Source organism: Corvus brachyrhynchos, unplaced genomic scaffold, assembly GCF_000691975.1.
Source record: "Corvus brachyrhynchos isolate BGI_N302 unplaced genomic scaffold, ASM69197v1 scaffold246, whole genome shotgun sequence".
Lineage (NCBI taxonomy): Eukaryota > Metazoa > Chordata > Aves > Passeriformes > Corvidae > Corvus > Corvus brachyrhynchos.
This window is the reverse complement of record NW_008238447.1, coordinates 1,972,923-1,984,752: the sequence shown is the minus strand read 5'-3', so window position 1 is coordinate 1,984,752 and position 11,830 is coordinate 1,972,923. Positions and strand designations below refer to the sequence as shown.

The 11,830-nt window shown below is 38.5% G+C and overlaps 1 long non-coding RNA gene across 1 annotated transcript; it reads left to right on the top strand.

The window, feature by feature from the left end:
* Positions 1–3,736: 3,736 nt before the first annotated feature.
* Positions 3,737–11,343, top strand: LOC108447272. Its single transcript, XR_001862740.1, has 3 exons — positions 3,737–3,888; positions 7,020–7,086; positions 11,268–11,343. It is a non-coding gene; the product is annotated as an uncharacterized LOC108447272 (long non-coding RNA).
* The last annotated feature ends 487 nt before the right edge of the window (positions 11,344–11,830 follow it).

The following is an 11,830-nucleotide window of genomic DNA, read 5'->3' as shown; positions in this document are numbered from 1 at the left end:
GCAGTGAATTTGGCCTTTGACTGCCATACTTTGTATTGTTCAGCTAGTGTAATAGTAATTATGGGATAGCTTCGTTCACCATGAAAAACACATGTTTTAATAATTCTGTTCTGCTTACCAGGAGCAAGATGAAAAAATGGGCCATGGGGCAGATGACTGTGACTTTTACTGGCTTCATTAAGACTATCAAATGCTTAATTGAGAAACCATAATGAAATTCAAAAAAACTTTTCCAGATCATCATCCTCCTTGGAGATGCCTGAATTTTGGAAGTTTGGAAAACTTCTGAAACTTCTCAGCAAATGCTATTTTTTAAGTGTGAACTGGAATTTAAAGTATAACAGTTAGAAGAAACAGAAATGAGAAGCTATGTTTAGGAGACGATCCTTGTTGTATCTTTACATATAAAAGATACACCATTCTATATGAGCAAGCACAGTGCTCAGGGACACGGTTCAGTGGTGGACTTGGTGGTTTAAGGTTTATGACTGGACTTGATGATCTTAAGGGACTTTTCCAGTCTAAAAGATTCTGATTCTCTAAAATAAGTCTTACTGAAATTTGGATATATTTCCAAAAAGTGCTGGGAGGTTATGCAGACAGTAGCTGGCTCTATCTCCAGTGGTTTAAGATTATATTATATGCAGGTCAAAACCATTGTTTCTTCTTATGCCACTTATTCCATTGAGTTATGATGTTCTACTTTACTCACCTTTAACTTTCTTGAAGTGGTTTTCAATAAGTTACATTGCAAGTGTCAGCTTCAAATAGTCTTTGACTTCTAACTGACAAATCTGTACCCTTTTTAGAGTAGAAGAAATAATGTTCTAAAAATGGGAAGTATCATTATTATTTCAATAACTATGTAAATTTGGTTCATAGTTCCTCTTTCACTTTGCTCAGTCCTTTTGTTGAGGATTTTCTTTTCCTATGCTTCCAAATATTTTTTTGCAAGCTCCCAATTACATGTAACACTTCAGCATATGTATCAGTTTAAGGACACTAATGGCATTGTCCCTGTGCAGAAAAATGGACTTTACGTGTGCTTAATTCTCATATTAATTAAGTATTTCCTTATTCTGTACATGCCTGTATAGAAGAGAGAAAATTTAAGTTAATTCAGTAGGTCTGAGAACACTGATGGAGTCTTGATTTTAGTATAGATTTCTAGCTACATTATAACTGTAATTGTATAATTGCAGGTGTTGTAAAACACACCAGAAATAACTCTAGTACTTTCCTAGCACTGGTAATTATTCTGTGCTTACTTGCTTTTAATTTCACCATTTGTTCACTCTCTGGGAATAATCACAAACACCAGAATTGTACAAGATTTCTATAATTAAGAGTCCTCCCTTCTATATCATGAGTTTAAATATTAATGGAAAACTGTTTCAAAAGCAACTTCTGGTTGTTTGTAAGAAGATCCCCTAGCGACACATGGAGCTGTTATGAATGGTGGGCATAGGAAAAGAATCTAATTAATGGTCTTTGAGGACTTCCCAGAAATTAAATTTTCATAGTGAGTATTGAACTTGGATTTCCCCTTATAGAAAACATTAAAGGAGCTAGTGAACTTAAAATGCAAATAAACTGACATAGAGCTTGAGAGATTAGCACGAGAATTCTGCTGTAATTTAGAAGAAAACAACAATCCAATGTCTTTGTCTTCTCGAAGCAGCAATAAAATTCTGAATCTATTAATATTCTCAGATACTCAGAAACTTTCATGAAAGGTACACCAATCATTAAGTCAAATAGCACCAGTTGTGAACGGAAGCCTAAATAATATGGAAGATGTGGCATAACCAGACCTGATCACGACTCATACATTTATAAGCTCATTCATCCTAAAAAACCCTTGGGTTTAAAATCAAAAATATGGATGGTGAAAACCATCAGTGTGGTTTGGTTTGTTTTGTGGAAGTCTTAAGTCCTTGCTGCTCCATTTCCAGTGAGGGAAATGGTTTGCTCTTACTGAAATTGTGGCTGGAATGAGTTTCCATCCATAATCTCTCAAGACAAATATATATACACACGTTTCTGTATGTATATGTACATACATCTCTCTATCTATCCATCTACAGGTATGTAAATATTTTTATCTTAATCCCTCAAGCATGCTGTTCAGTCAGCCTGCCCATGCACTCCAGTGCTGTATTTGCAAGACAGGGAACTAAATAATTGAGAGAATATGTCAAAAATTGAATGGCCTATATAAGTCTTGTTTTATGCTAGACTAGATCTGAAAAAATATCTGTTTCATATAAAATATTAAGAGGCAAAATGGCAACAGTGTCCATGTGACTGAATAGCTTGTTTTATTTCAAATACCCAGGAGCAGTATCTTTTTCTCCCACTTCTACCCATTTTCAAAACTGATCCTAAAAATAGGTAGTGTCAGTGTTCAAACTGTTGTACAGTGAAGATATTTTTATATCACTGTTTCGTGCAAGATCATTTTTCTTATTACCTTAACATGAATTTGTATGTGCTTATTTTTACTCAGTTATCAAATGAGAAAAAAAATTAATGATACAATATTCTATTTAAGTGGGCATATATTTCAATTTTTCATGATCAGTGAATGATACTATAAGTAAACAGATCATATATGATTTGCTGCTGTGTCCAACATTTTCAGAATCATAACACTTATCTTAATTTGAGGAGGAAAAATTAGACACTGGATGAAAATTCCTTCACTTTTATTAATAGGTTAAGATTTATAAGTAGTCTGAGGAAAAAATCTGTTGGGCATGTATGCTCCAAATGTTGTGCTTAGAAACCTTTTCTTCCTGAACACTGCGGGATGAGCAGGTGGGTTTGTTCAAGCTATAATTATATTATCTAAAGCTTTTTCTGAAAGAGAGTAACTGACTTCATATCTTCTGATGATTTATCTTAGAGTATTCCTTTGCAATCATAGTCCAAGAGCACAAATGTGTATGCAAGTAGTAACTGTACCTGTGACCACAAATGTAGGATGCAGGGAAATCTTATTTTCCCTTTGTGCTACTGCAGTCTGGCATAATGAGGAAACTCAGAAATATTTCATTATATGCTGTGATGTAAGAGCTATTTTTATATCCTAAATGGATTTTAATGGCTTTGGAAAACTAGTGCTCCTTCTCTATCTCTTGTGTACACAAAAATTCTGAACATTGCAGTCTGAGATAGGAATCCTTCTGAATATTTAATGAGATGTGCTACTGACAACTTAAAAAAAAGCAAAAGAGGCTACCCAGGGCTATTTTACCATCTTTCTCCATCCTGTTCAGTATCTCAACTTACAAGAGAACTTGTTCTCTAAACTTTTTAGATAGCCTTCCTTGTTTTAAAGTGGGCTGAACATGATTTCAGTGATGTTAGCATTAAATGCATAGTTGGGTTTTTCATGGGATTTTTTATTATTTTGTTTCTGTTTGGGGTTTTGTTTTGTTTGGGTTTTTTTAATCTTGAAAGGCAAGTTTCACTCCGACAGTAAATTCCATTCTGGTGGTTAAGTGAGGGTGAGTTCTTCCACCATTCAAGACAGAGTTTTTTGGGGTTTTTTGGTTTGATTGGTGGTTGTTGCTATTTTGGTTGGTTGGGTTTGGGTTTATGGGGTTTTTTGTTGTTTGGGCTTTGTTGGTTTTTTCTTTTTCTTTGGTAATGACGCTTCCATATTTTCTGAAAGTAGTTCTGCTTTGTAGCCTGGATCTCTATCTGTTCATTTTTATTTTCACAGAGTTTCCTTTCTTTCTTTTGCATTTATAAGAAAATAGACCTGAGATACCATCAAAGCTGTTACAGGTCTCCAGGAATATCTCTATTTCAGTCTCAGATGTGATGATATCTAAGAAGCACTGGCTGGGAACCTCCGTTCTCATCAGTATACGCCACCAGGTGAATACTATTTTTTTTCTTTTGGGGGAAAGTTGTTTGTTTTCCCCCCCCCCCACCCTTTTTCACTTCCTGGGTCTTCAACCAAAGTTGATGAAGTGCTGTAAATCCCACTTTGTGTTTCAAAGCACTAAGCCAGACAAAAAATTTTAACCAGATGAACCAAACCTGTCACAAAGAAATGAAGGAAATAGGAAAAAAAAAAAGAAGACACTTGAGAAGTTTTGCACTTTCTTTCCTGATCCTGACATCAGCAACAGAGGTCCTGTTAGAGCACCATCAAGCATTCTCTAAGCTAGAACTCATTCTCTTTTTTAATTAAAAATCTTTGACTCCATATTTTTCCTACAACAATAATTTTCTAATCTATTACCTTTATATTTCCAAAGTTTATGTTCCGAAAAACAAAGTGAAGCATAAATTAGATGCAAACAAAGAAAGCCTGACTGAAAGCCATGTCTGAAAGAAATTAACGTTTCTAGATGTTTAAGGTGACAAACAAGTGCTCCTCAAAAAGCAAGGCAGCAGTACCTGTCTCATGAAAGGTAATGAGACTTAGATGGCATCCTAGACATTTTTACATCTTCTTGGCTGAACCTCCTCCTAAAAAGTTAATAGTGAGGGGATTGTTCCTGTGCTTAGAGCCCCTCTTGAGACAAGCATAACTCTTAACCTTGATTTGAGAAACTCTACTGCAAGAGCAGCCTGCCACAACTCCTGTGTGCTCTGCTCCATTGCAACTGTACCTGACACCATCTATCAGCTAAAATAACATGGGCCACATCAGCTTCAGGTGGGGAGGGGAGGGAGAGGGGAATAGCCATTTGGCATGCAAATTGTAGCCTAGCTTTATTAACCAAGCTCAGCACTGCAGGCTTTTCAAGGGTTATTCAGAGCCAGGTCTGAGCTAGTCACTAAATTGCAGCCCAGAGGAACATTGTCTCCTCTTCCCCGAGCTGGTTGGAGGATTCACTGGAGATCAATCCCCCAGGATAAAGGTATCCTTGTACACTGTCCCTTGACATGTCACCAGTGAGATGCACCCTCTCCTTCCGTGCCATAGGGTTCCAAGCTGCAGGAGGCTCTGTGCATCCCTTTGGTCCCCAACCCACTGTGGGACTGTGTTCGTGTGACAGAGCCATGTACAGTAACGTGCTGTGTCTGTGTTTGATGAATGTTCCAAATCTGGGTCGAACAATATTTGCTTGGGCACGGAGAAAGTCTGGGAATTTGATCTTGGCATGTGCCTGGAGCCAAAAATATAGAGCAGCAAATGGGCATATGAAAGACCTGGCTGAAATTCACCCCTGTTATCCCAAATGTCACTCTGAGACTGTTCTCAGAGACTTTTAGGCTCCCAGTAGACTCAGTTGTGCCAGTGGTATCTGAATGTAATGAGCTGGACCTGTCAGAAGCAAGTCCCAGTCAGCACATTAATTCACTAGCTTTGCAAATGTGATTCTTTGAAAGATCTTTGTAATACAGATTTTGTGATTTAAACTTTGAATTATCACCAACTGCAGTACCTGTCTCACAGTTTGTGTCTCATTAACATACCTTCAACATGCTTAGGAATGTAATTATATTGCTGTTACTGGAGGGGTACTTTCTTTTCACTCAGGAAAACATATTCACAAGTGGGAAACAGTTTCTCATTTCTCAGTGCTTCAGCAGAGTCCCGTCAGTTGTTCTGTAAGATAATGTAACAAAGGCATCCAGAGAACGGGTGTAAACTTACATTTGGTTTGTTCAAGGAACAGATTGCACTTAGGCTGGCCCTCAAACCACAGTTTCAAAGTTTTTCTTTGTACATTCCACTCAAAGGAAATGAAATATGATAGCAGATGCCAAATTCAGCTTTTTAAACCATACCTACAGTGAATAGTTAATAACTTCCTGATCCATCACTGCTGCGTGTTTCAAGCTTTGCAGGTAACTTCATTTTTGAGACTGAAGTGCCTCTTTCTTTTTTTTTTTTTTTTTATCATTTGTGTTTAGATCAGTATCTGCTGTCTGTGAAATTTGTTTGGATTAAGATTTCATTACTAATTTGAAATGGCCCAGATTCATTTAAGAGATTGTCTTAAAATATCTGTGATAGACTTGGGCAATTTATGATTATATTTCAGAGCCAGCTGCTGACTACAGAGTGAAATCAAAACCACCTCACAATTCACAGTTTTGTTTGGCTTAAGGTTTAAATCCAGTTCACAGAAAGGAAGGGCTGAACTCTCCACCCCCATATTCGCTCATCTCCTTTGCAGTTGTAGAATACTGGAGTGCAATTATTATTAGGAATCTAACTGAAAATGTTGCTTTTCTCCTATACAGGGACCTGTTTTAACTAAAAAGTCCTTCTGTAATTATCGTGGTGGTGCTGTATTTACTCTATTCAAATGTGAATGACATCACAAGAAGTTCTCGGAGGAATATGGAATCATGCTACAATCATAAAGAGATCACAGTTTAAAGCAACTAAATGCAGATACATGGAAAAACGAGAACTAAAATTTCTAGGATTTGTTCCAGTGTATGCCCAGATGATCTTTATGCCATCAGTCCTTGTTGAGCAACTTCACAGCGGTTTCACATTCCCAAAGAGCAACCTAAATTTGATTCAATGTATACCACTGTAAAGCAGATTTCATTTAAAAAATGTGTCTAATTTATTCTTTGACTCAAACAAAATGCAGCCTGGGTTGTAGTTTTTGGGTTTTTTTCTTACTAATTAAGAGATAAACCATTATTTTTCCATGATGTATGTAATTTTCACTTTCTAAAAAGACACACTGCATGAGAAATTTCACAAGCTCTAGTAGCATGTTCTTGTGTCTTGCACCAGCACCGTCATGTTCAAAAAGGATGAAAGTTTAAGATGTGCTTTGTCTTCCTTTTATCTTAGAAGAATTTTTATTTGTTAAATCTGAGAGGCAAAATCAAGGTGTCTCTTTTAGATTTTTGACACAGGTTCTTGGCAAGTATCATTGCTATATTTTAGTTAATACAAATAATCAGGATTAGCTAGAGGAAATAAGAAGCAAAAAGGAATGGTTATGCTCTAATTATATTAATAAACACATTATGAGTGAACCCTATACAATTTTAAAAATGTATATTTTTTCTTTGCATTTCAGACCTCTGGAATAAATCTATGGCCAGAGCTCAGCTTGGGTAGTTGCTCTGGATGCTGAAGCTACAGAGGTAAAAAACTGCCTGAAATGTCTTCATGTACCTGCATTGTGGTTATGGAAAGGCATGGAAATTTGTGAAGGAGTGAATTCCCAGCCTTCTGACATTTGCTACATTCCCCTTGTGTGGATCTTGTGTACCTTATCCCAGTATTGTATTAAATTGGGTTGGCTGCAAAATAAAACTTTAGATTTGTTTTCTGTTGTGCGGGGGTTTGAAAATGCACTCAACTTGCTGAGTAGACTGCATTTCATCCAGATTTAACGTCAAGCAGCAATCATTAAATGCTGCTGTGAATGAGATTTATACAGCAATGATAAACTCGCAGTCCCCATCAGACTGAAGGTTCTCAACACACTTGACAAACTCAAACTCTAAAGGCACAAAATAGAAATGAAAACATAAGCTACAAAAAATATCGTACCACGCAGTTATTAGTTATTCAGCATTTAACTGCCTTGCAAGAGTTTTGAAAGCCAGCTAATGGTCAGACATTGACTATAGTTTTATCAGAAAATGACTTTTCTATCAAAAGAATATCTAATGTGACAAAGGAAAATCCACCTATTCTCCCCTAGTAATATGAAAATATTAATATTATTTAATGAAAACAGAAATTAATGGGATCACTGGAATACTTTAAAAGGAATAAACCAAGCTCCACCCATGTGACGGCCATCAAACATTGGTGGACATACCAATGTCTTATTTGTCTATGCTGGTTTAGACTCTATTTATGAATGAGGAATTGCCCTTAATTTTAAGCTCCAGTTCTCCTGTTTCAGCCCCCTGTTAGTGTGCCTTCTCTCTGAGCCAACCACTCCATCTAAACTGATCACTTTTGTCTCTCTGCAACTAGAACGGCCCAATGTGCTGATGGATTTCTTCCTTCTCTGGTTCACCTGTGCACATTCAGTACTCCAAAAACCATTCAAGTTCCTCCCTTCTACAGTAGCAAGATGAGCAGGGTTTGCCTGAAGTTCTGGGGTGGTTTGATTCAAAAATTCATTTGGGCATGAAGGTTTACTTAGCCAGCAATGAACTGAAATGTGGCTGGAGCCCCTGTTCGTGTTCCAAAACTGAGAAAAAATGATACAGAATTTGAAAAGAAATATTTCGAGGAAAAAAAAATTACTCTCTTAGGATGAGATATTGCTAATTAGAAGAGGTGCAAGTAAATTATTAAAAATATTGTAAAAGAGTCAAAGAAAGTCAAACATTTTTTGCAAATTGGCAAGTCTAGCTCAGGTTCGCTTGATTCTGGGTTATTTTCACACGGCACTGACTACATTTGGAAGCTTCCAAAATTAATAGGGATTTTTAAATAATGCAACACACTAAATCCTAAATTTGGGTCTGTCATTTCACATTTGTTTTAGTTACACAATGAAATCTGTGGGCTGCAAAAGAAGATCATGCAGTGCCCTGGATGTAGGCAGCTCTCCTGCTGGCTGGGCAAGAATGGGATAAACACGGCATTGCTGCTGCTGCCTGCCTGCCTCCTGTGGCCGTGACTTCTGCCCCTCCAGAAAGATTGGGTGCCACTTCTGCCCCTGGGGGATGCTACAGAGCCACAGGAGCCACAGATATATCCCAACTCCCATGTTCAGTCTCTAAATGAGAATAACTAATCTGCCGCACAGATGCACCAGGGAGGAGATAAAATATATTACATCTTCTAAATAATTGCTCGCAAGTTTGTTCAGAAATGGAGAATCACCCAAATCCTGAGCTCTTAAGAACCTGCTGCCAGTGAGGTAAAACTGCCTACCTGCAAGATACACTCTGGTGTGTGCAACAGAAACAAAGGGCAAACTAAGTGTGTCTTATCAAGAACTTCCACAGAAGTGATGAACTTAAAATAAGGAAAGACATCTAAGTGATTTTCAGATTTTTAAATAAGGCTAGACTATCCCCTAAATTTCTTTCAAAAATGATTGTTCAAGGGGTGCCAGTTAATAAAGCCTGATCCTGAGGGAAAGGATTTCAATCCATTTGTTGTTCCCTTATTTCACACAAACATTCTCTTAATCAACCATTCAGGCTTTCTTTGGCCCTTAATCCTTAAACAATGAAATGGTCTTCATTGGTCTTTGCCAGCTTCCTGAAAATGGCTCTTTTTTAATTAAAGAAAACAACAGAGAGCTCTCAAAAAAACCTTAGCCCACCATTGTTACTAACAACAATGGTACATACCCCTTTATTAATTTGGCTGAAATAAGCCTATAAACAATGCAAATGAGGTGTTTAGGGGATTGTCTCTCTTTGTGAGCTTTCATTTGCCCTTCTGGGCACCGCAGCCTTGCTGAAGGATCTGCAATTCAGCTGTTGATGAGAGCAGCTGCCCTCAGTAAATGGTTCAAGTTCTGCAAAGTGGCTCATAACCTCCTCCTCAAGGAATGGAAGGATCTGGTAAAGGCACAAGGGGCATCAGCTTGTAAGGCCATCCACGAAACCTTCCTTCAAATGTCTGAGTGGGGCAAAGGTGTGAGAAGTGAAGGGATACGTGGACAGGGATGTGGTGCTGTCGAGAGCCCAGACACAGCTTCAGCATTGGGTATCCTACAGCCCAAATTCAAGAGGTTGCCCCAGTGGGATAGAAGGGCCTCTCTCCATCCAAAGGCTGGATGGTTCCATGTCACAGGACTTCCACTGGGATTGCTTGGTGATCAGTCGAGAAAAGAAAATAAAGAAGCCCTCGTTTTCCACATTAGTGTGAAAAGCAGTGAGCTGTGACAGAACACATACCAACCAGACACGAACAGTGTCTGTGCCTGTCACTGCTGTGTCACCTAGGCATTTTCATTCTTTCTGAGGCTTCATTATTTAAATCTTAAAATGCCCCTCTGAAATTCAGCAGAGCTATTCCTGCTTTCAATAATACATTGGCAATACTGCTTTCCTCCCTTCTTCAGACCTCTTTGAAATCAAGCACTGCAGTCCACTGACATGCTGACAGTTTTGCATGAATTAGTGAAAAAGAAGTTGGAAGTGGCTGACCAAGATTTATTTATTACTATTAAGCTGACCATGTACCCATGTTGCACTTCTGAAAAGAAACGTAAGAGAAGAAGGAACTGAAAGTATTTGAAACGTATGGTTTAGGATTTATTCTGTTCTTCAATCTACAGTATGTAATTTTAAGAAGCAAGGCTTCTGGTTTGAGGTGAAAATTCTTGCTCTAAATTGTAAGCAAGATTACTTTTCTGGTATTGCTTAATATGCTGAGAGGAAGTGAAAATGGATGTTTCCAATACTGGGAAAAACATAACTCCAAAGTTGGTCACTTAAGAGATAAGGGCTAACTATTATTTAGTCCCTTTTGTTTAAAAAGAAAAATATTAATCATCATGGCAGCAAAGTACAGACACAAAACATTAACATTGCTGCTGAATATTTTATTACATACTCTTTCTGATAACAATCTAAAATGCAAAATCTATGTGATCCAAGCACAGAAGTGACACCTAATCTTTCTGAAGCAATGCCCTGCACTCTGGAATGTGTTGAGTTGGAAATACGAGTCCTATGAGTCTTGTACTCGCTTCATTTGCATGCACTCTTATTTCACAGCCGTATTTCCTTTAACACCTCAGCCTTCCCCGTATATTCCCCGTGTTTGCCTCTGCCCTGTCTGTGGCAATAACCCCAGGCAAAGAGCACAGCAAGAAGGCTGCCAGCAGCAGAGGGCTGGCACTGACCTGCCAAGGGCTTGCATGGCACATGCCAGCTCAAACACGGGCACTTCCTCTTGCTGCTTTCCTGCGTCTTGAGGCCAGCCAACCAAAGATGGAATTTCTCCATTCCTGGAACATCTGGTGTAGGCTCTCAATGCTCATAATTATCCTCCCAGTCCCAGCCCTCTGCAGGTGCAGGGAAGTGCAGGGCAGGTTCTTTGAGAACACAGCTCTGTGGTGGATAAGTTCATCTATAAATCTTAGCGAAACACATGCCATAGGATTTAACATGCGTTTATATTTTTATAATTTTTGCTGAGAAAGCAATACCAGTTGGAATAATGTTACATTATAAGGTTATGAAACCTGGGGCAAAATCTCCAGCTCTTAGTAAATGTAGGGCTTTCTATTGCAATAAAAACCTTCATGCCAGCATCTCAAGCTGCTGTATCACGTATGCCTTTACAATCTACTCCTACACCACTCAGTCAATTTTTACTGTTTCCCTCAACACAGGCTTTCACTTCTCAGGTGTTTGTCTTCACCTGCTACTCCTCCCTCACCAGTCAACCCCTTGCTGTCCTCATCTCACATGGTAAGTCCAGGAAAACCTTCCTGTGTGTGCCCTGGCAGTCAGTTGCTGCTGTAGTGCACACTGGCTCTCAGACAGGCTCTGATCTGTGAATGTCGTGTGAGCCATGACCTGTTCCTCGTTTGGCTCAGCATGGCTTGCCTGGACAGATGGTGGGTAATGGCACGCACTGCCTACTTGTCTTTCTGTGCCTTTCTCCATATGGTTCTTGTATTAGACCTGGAAACAAATTGGAGGGGTTGTTGTAACTAGGAAATTAATTTCATTAAGCTCAACAAAGTTGCTGTTAAAAATTCTTGTGTTCTCGTACTGGAGTGAATTGTTGTGTGAGTCAGTTCAGATTGAGGGGGGAATATGCAGTTCCTTTGATTTTATTGGGGTCAAACCCACCTGTACTGTGCCTAAAGCTTACTCTGTGGTGTGTGTCTGTAAGCCATTTCAGCATACGAGTGTGTTCCTCATTTTCCCAAGAAAATCATCTCATGAC